The 7,246-nt window shown below is 38.6% G+C and overlaps 1 long non-coding RNA gene across 1 annotated transcript; it reads left to right on the plus strand.

Moving 5' to 3' along the window:
• The first annotated feature begins 730 nt into the window (after window positions 1–730).
• LOC128647711 (uncharacterized) lies at window positions 731–2,365 on the plus strand. Its single transcript, XR_008400388.1, has 2 exons — window positions 731–983; window positions 1,249–2,365. It is a non-coding gene; the product is annotated as an uncharacterized LOC128647711 (long non-coding RNA).
• Window positions 2,366–7,246: the final 4,881 nt, after the last annotated feature.

Raw genomic sequence — 7,246 nt, forward strand, 5'->3', positions numbered from 1 at the left:
GTTTAAAATCGTATGTTCTATCTGAATCGTGCAATAAAAATTTGGGGTTTCCTCTCAGTGTGTCAAAACCTTTTTTTTTTTTTTTTTTTTTTTACAATAGTTACATAAACAAAATGTTTATAACATCAACAAAGATATAAAACAATTTCACTTTACATTATATTGCGCTCAATCCGCCGGATTGGCCTTTGGGGTGAGCAATCGTAGTTTTATATAATTTTTTCAAAACTTTAGGTCATATCGTCATAGTACCAGTCTGACGACATAATCAGAGATAAGGAAGGAATTTAAAGAGAAAAGGAAAGAGGGGGTAGAAGGATAAGAGAAGGGAGAGTGTCAAAACTTTTTTGACCATTTCCGCTCCCTTTTATACAACTGATATCATTTTAACCCCTTAACGACCAAGGACGTAAAGGGTATATCCTACAAAAACATCATGCCTGCTCAGTGGTGGCTTATAATAAAGTGTCCATATGCACAATACAGACCACCCCCAGCTCTCTGAGCTTGAATACTGGTGCTCGGGCCCTCACAGGATATGTGCGTATGCCGCAGACAAAACCGGAATTAATTTTACTAGAGGCATTTTTGCTAATTGAAGTATATTGCAAAAATTCTTTTATTTTAAATTGAAATGCATTTATGCACATTTTAAATGTTTACATTTCTATCCCTTTAAGTTATTCTGTGTAGTTTGATATATATTTTTCTAAATGGAAAGTGACTTAAATGGGTTAAAAAAAACTTCAAGTTGTTATGGTATTATGGAGGTGTAATATTTGCATTGCATTTCTCAGCTTTATTTTCCGATTCTTTTTAAAGACTTAAAAGATCTAAGCTCTAAAATGATGGCACAAACTCAAGCAATGAAAAAAAATTGGAAAAGTGACCTGGAAGAAATTCAGAATGAGAAAATAAAGAGGATACGCGAAGTGCTTAAAAAAGAAAGTGAAATGACTATGGTGGTTCAAAATGTTTTCCAGGTAATATTCTTCTTTGTAGTCATAAAATGATACTGATTTTTGCCAGCTGGATACATTTTTTTTATTCATTCATGCATGCATAAAGCAAAAGGGTTATCTGTTAGGATGTCCAATGTAGCCAACGAATGTTGTTGTATTTATTTTCTCCATGACCATATGTAAATTAGAAATGACACTACCTACATCACACATCTATAACGTGTAAATAACTAGCTTTAAGTGTAAATATATCATCCTTTCTTTCTTCTTTTTTTTTTCCTTTCAGATTCTAGTCTTTTGCAGCCGTGTCAACTGGGCAGCACATCCAAAGTTGAAAGAGATTGTACTAAAGCAAGAAAAAGATTTAAATTCACTTTGACTGCTCTTTTTAAGTACAAGATGTATATTTGTTCATATTTTAATTTTTTTTTAATTTTATTCTTTTTTTTTTTAATCTGAAAATATTTATTTAGATAGTCTTTGTTTTAAAGAAAATAGTTGATCTAAGAAAAGGTTTCAATTAAAGAAATCTATTTTTCTGACTTTTTAAGTTTATGTATGAAGCTTATTGGAATGTTTTCACCATTTTCAAATCTACCAATTTGAGTATCTACATCTCAGCCTCATTATTATTATATAAATAATTTTTGTTTGTTTTTTAAAGCTTTTCAGATACACCTTTTGGTAACTGTAACCTGTAAATAGACTGCACTGAATGTTTGTGATTTCAATATCAATCTTCCCTAATAATTCCAAAACCAGAAAACCTTTTACAAAGGTCACAGATGCTTGAACCCAAAATTACAGAAACTTTGAAATATAAGTTCTTGGCATGTTTCAGTAATATGCATAAATATTAGCATACTGTAAATATTTTTAGGCCTGAGATGTTCTAAACGTTAGACCACTAAAGAACAAGAAATAACATTGCAGCTTGTGTTGGAAAAAAATAACTGGAAAGATGTGAAATATGTTGCTTTATCTGCTTTTGGAACACATGAAAGTAAGAATTGGCTACAGTTGGAATGTGGGTTTGATAGTGAAGTAATCCAATCCAGTTGGCAACTAGTAATGACATAAAAGGCATTTCAATACGTAAGCAGCTATAAAAAAAATCCTGGTAAAACTTTCCAGTTCAGTGTTTAAAAGCATTCAGGGTAAGCAGCTTCCAGCACTTCCAATAAAAACTGAGCTCCTAGGCTGCATGCACGCTTCCTACAAGCACAGAGCTTTAGTTCATAGGAATGCACTTTTTGTTGACTGTGTAAGCATTGGAGGCAGATGTGACAATCGTTTTTTCACATATTGTTGCAAAGGGACCTTTTGATAGCAAATATTGTTGGGACTTTAAGGCCTTTTCTGTCATGGTTTCTTTCCTGCAATAAACAACAATTTTCAATGTTTGTGTATGTATATATGTGTGTAAATCACAAGAGTAAATCCTATAACTTTAACGGGGCATATTCATGTATATCTGCAAAAGTGGTATACGTGATACATTGCATTGCATGTGAAATGGGATGTTATATTGTGGAAACAAGCCAAAAACTGCACCTTCGGATGAACTTACAATCAAAAATACTGTACTCCTGTTGGTCACCATTTCACTCAACCTGACCACTCCATCGAAAACCTCAAAATCAAGATTCTCAGAGGCAACTTCAAAAACACAGTGGAAAGAAAAACCTTTGAAATGAAAATAATGCACTTCAACTTGCTAAATTCTGGACTAAATGTGGACTCTGGGTTCTTAACACATTATCAAACATTTTTTGTAATGTTCTTTCATATAGTCCATTACATTGTATATTCCACACTCTCTAAGCATAGGTACACCTATGTCCACACTTTTGTCATTATTATTCCTTTTTTTCTTTCTTTTCTTCTTTTTTGACTCATATTCCCCCTGTATACATAATTTCCTATATTTATACATATTGATTCCATGTTGATATTTAACCCCTTAACGACCGACGACGTATGCCATACGTCCTCAAAAAAAAAAGCACTTAACGACCGAGGACGTATGGCATACGTCGTCGGTTTAACAGAGCACTGGAAGCGATCGGAATCGCTTCCAGCTGCTCTAACAGTATTGCAGGCTTGCCTTGAGGTCTAGGCATCCTGCAATACTGTTCCCGAGTGCCGGGACCGGATTGATCACTCCCCCACGAGTGATCACTTCCGGTTTCGCTCCACGTGGAGCCCGGCAGTGTTTCAGAGCATCGGAAGCGATCGGACACGCTTCCGATGCTCTGATTGTGTGCTAAGTGCCTCGGTGGGTCGAGGCACTTAGTTAGTTATAAAATAAAAGTAATAATAAAAAAATAAAAAAACGTATATTAAAAAAAAGCCCTAAATAGCCCCCTCCCCCTTCACTAGGCATCCAAGATGGCGATGCCCAGTGCATCATGGGGCCTCTGGGGGTGTCCCTAGCCTGCCTCATCATAGGGGCAAGCTAGGGTCACCCAATCTGAGCCTCCCACCCTAAAAAAAAAAATAATAATAAAATACCACATTTGTCTGATCATGTCAATATTTGTAAATATTGACTATGATCAGTGTGGATCTCCCTCCCTCTCCTCACTTGCCATTTTGTTGGAGAGAGAGAGAGACCTGTATTTAGCAGAGAGAGAGATTTATTTCTTTTATTTGTTAAAAAATATAGAACCAAAGGCTCTTTTCAGAGCCATTAACCCCTAGCTTGCCAGTGATCACTATATATCACTGGCAGTAACATAGGTGCACTTTTTTTTTGCTGCATTTTGCTGTCTGTGCATTTTTTTAGGGGTTAATTTTGTTGTTATAATTTTTTAAAAACCCAAAGGCTCTTTTCAGAAACATTTAGTTAATTTAATTTTCAGAGCCATTAACCCCTAGCTTGCCAGTGATCACTATATATCACTGGCAGTAGCATAGGTGCACTTTTTTTTTGCTGCATTTTGCTGTCTGTGCATTTTTTTAGGGGTTAATTTTGTTGTTGTAATTTTTTAAAAACCCAAAGGCTCTTTTCAGAAACATTTAGTTAATTTAATTTAATTTTCAGAGCCATTAACCCCTAGCTTGCCAGTGATCGCTATAAATCACTGGCAGTTGCATAGCTGTACTTTTTTGCTGTCTGTGCATTTTTTTTAGGGGTTAATTTTGTTGTTGTAATTTTTTAAAAACCCAAAGGCTCTTTTCAGAAACATTTAGTTAATTTAATTTTCAGAGCCATTAACCCCTAGCTTGCCAGTGATCGCTATAAATCACTGGCAGTTGCATAGCTGTACTTTTCTCCAACATAGGTGTGTCCGGTCCACGGCGTCATCCTTACTTGTGGGATATTCTCTTCCCCAACAGGAAATGGCAAAGAGCCCGGCAAAGCTGGTCACATGATCCCTCCTAGGCTCCGCCTACCCCAGTCATTCTCTTTGCCGTTGTACAGGCAACATCTCCACGGAGATGGCTTAGAGTTTTTTAGTGTTTAACTGTAGTTTTTATTATTCAATCAAGAGTTTGTTATTTTAAAATAGTGCTGGTATGTACTATTTACTCTGAAACAGAAAAGAGATGAAGATTTCTGTTTGTAAGAGGAAAATGATTTTAGCAACCGTTACTAAAATCCATGGCTGTTCCACACAGGACTGTTGAGAGGAATTAACTTCAGTTGGGGGAACAGTGAGCAGTCTTTTGCTGCTTGAGGTATGACACATTCTAACAAGACGATGTAATGCTGGAAGCTGTCATTTTCCCTATGGGATCCGGTAAGCCATGTTTATTCAGACAGTAAATAAGGGCTTCACAAGGGCTTATTAAGACTGTAGACTTTTTCTGGGCTAAATCGATTCATATATTACACATATTTAGCCTTGAGGAATCATTTAATCTGGGTATTTTGGTAAAATAATATCAGCAGGCACTGTTTTAGACACCTTATTCTTTAGGGGCTTTCCCTAATCATAGGCAGAGCCTCATTTTCGCGCCGGTGTTGCGCACTTGTTTTTGAGAGGCATGACATGCAGTCGCATGTGTGAGGAGCTCTGATACATAGAAAAGACTTTCTGAAGGCGTCATTTGGTATCGTATTCCCCTTTGGGCTTGGTTGGGTCTCAGCAAAGCAGATACCAGGGACTGTAAAGGGGTTAAAGTTAAAAACGGCTCCGGTTCCGTTATTTTAAGGGTTAAAGCTTCCAAATTTGGTGTGCAATACTTTTAAGGCTTTAAGACACTGTGGTGAAATTTTGGTGAATTTTGAACAATTCCTTCTTACTTTTTCGCAATTGCAGTAATAAAGTGTGTTCAGTTTAAAATTTAAAGTGACAGTAACGGTTTTATTTTAAAACGTTTTTTGTACTTTGTTATCAAGTTTATGCCTGTTTAACATGTCTGAACTACCAGATAGACTGTGTTCTGAATGTGGGGAAGCCAGGGTTCCTTCTCATTTAAATAAATGTGATTTATGTGACACTGAAAATGATGCCCAAGATGATTCCTCAAGTGAGGGGAGTAAGCATGGTACTGCATCATTCCCTCCTTCGTCTACACGAGTCTTGCCCACTCAGGAGGCCCCTAGTACATCTAGCGCGCCAATACTCCTTACTATGCAACAATTAACGGCTGTAATGGATAATTCTATCAAAAACATTTTAGCCAAAATGCCCACTTATCAGCGTAAGCGCGACTGCTCTGTTTTAGATACTGAAGAGCATGAGGACGCTGATGATAATGGTTCTGAAATGCCCCTACACCAGTCTGAGGGGGCCAGGGAGGTTTTGTCTGAGGGAGAAATTTCAGATTCAGGGAAAATTTCTCAACAAGCTGAACCCGATGTGATTACATTTAAATTTAAGTTGGAACATCTCCGCGCTCTGCTTAAGGAGGTATTATCCACTCTGGATGATTGTGAGAATTTGATCATCCCAGAGAAACTATGTAAAATGGACAAGTTCCTAGAGGTCCCGGGGCTCCCAGAAGCTTTTCCTATACCCAAGCGGGTGGCGGACATTGTAAATAAAGAATGGGAAAGGCCCGGTATACCTTTCGTCCCTCCCCCCATATTTAAAAAATTGTTTCCTATGGTCGACCCCAGAAAGGACTTATGGCAGACAGTCCCCAAGGTCGAGGGAGCGGTTTCTACTTTAAACAAACGCACCACTATACCCATAGAAGATAGTTGTGCTTTCAAAGATCCTATGGATAAAAAATTAGAAGGTTTGCTTAAAAAGATGTTTGTTCAGCAGGGTTACCTTCTACAACCAATTTCATGCATTGTCCCTGTCACTACAGCCGCGTGTTTCTGGTTCGATGAGCTAGTAAAGGCGATCGATAGTGATTCTCCTCCTTATGAGGAGATTATGGACAGAATCCGTGCTCTCAAATTGGCTAATTCTTTCACCCTAGACGCCACTTTGCAATTGGCTAGGTTAGCGGCAAAGAATTCTGGGTTTGCTATTGTGGCGCGCAGAGCGCTTTGGTTGAAATCTTGGTCAGCTGATGCGTCTTCCAAGAACAAACTCCTTAACATTCCTTTCAAGGGGAAAACGCTGTTTGGCCCTGACTTGAAAGAGATTATCTCTGATATCACTGGGGGTAAGGGCCACGCCCTTCCTCAGGATAGGTCTTTCAAGGCCAAAAATAAACCTAATTTTCGTCCCTTTCGTAGAAACGGACCAGCCCCAAGTGCTACGTCCTCTAAGCAAGAGGGTAATACTTCTCAAGCCAAGCCAGCCTGGAGACCAATGCAAGGCTGGAACAAGGGAAAGCAGGCCAAGAAACCTGCCACTGCTACCAAGACAGCATGAAATGTTGGCCCCCGATCCGGGACCGGATCTGGTGGGGGGCAGACTCTCTCTCTTCGCTCAGGCTTGGGCAAGAGATGTTCTGGATCCTTGGGCACTAGAAATAGTCTCCCAAGGTTATCTTCTGGAATTCAAGGGGCTTCCCCCAAGGGGGAGGTTCCACAGGTCTCAATTGTCTTCAGACCACATAAAAAGACAGGCATTCTTACATTGTGTAGAAGACCTGTTAAAAATGGGAGTGATTCATCCTGTTCCATTAGGAGAACAAGGGATGGGGTTCTACTCCAATCTGTTCATAGTTCCCAAAAAAGAGGGAACGTTCAGACCAATCTTAGATCTCAAGATCTTAAACAAGTTTCTCAAGGTTCCATCGTTCAAGATGGAAACCATTCGAACAATTCTTCCTTCCATCCAGGAAGGTCAATTCATGACCACGGTGGATTTAAAGGATGCGTATCTACATATTCCTATCCACAAGGAACATCATCGGTTCCTAAGGTTCGC

The sequence above is a fragment of the Bombina bombina genome, chromosome 2 (assembly GCF_027579735.1).
Source record: "Bombina bombina isolate aBomBom1 chromosome 2, aBomBom1.pri, whole genome shotgun sequence".
NCBI lineage: Eukaryota > Metazoa > Chordata > Amphibia > Anura > Bombinatoridae > Bombina > Bombina bombina.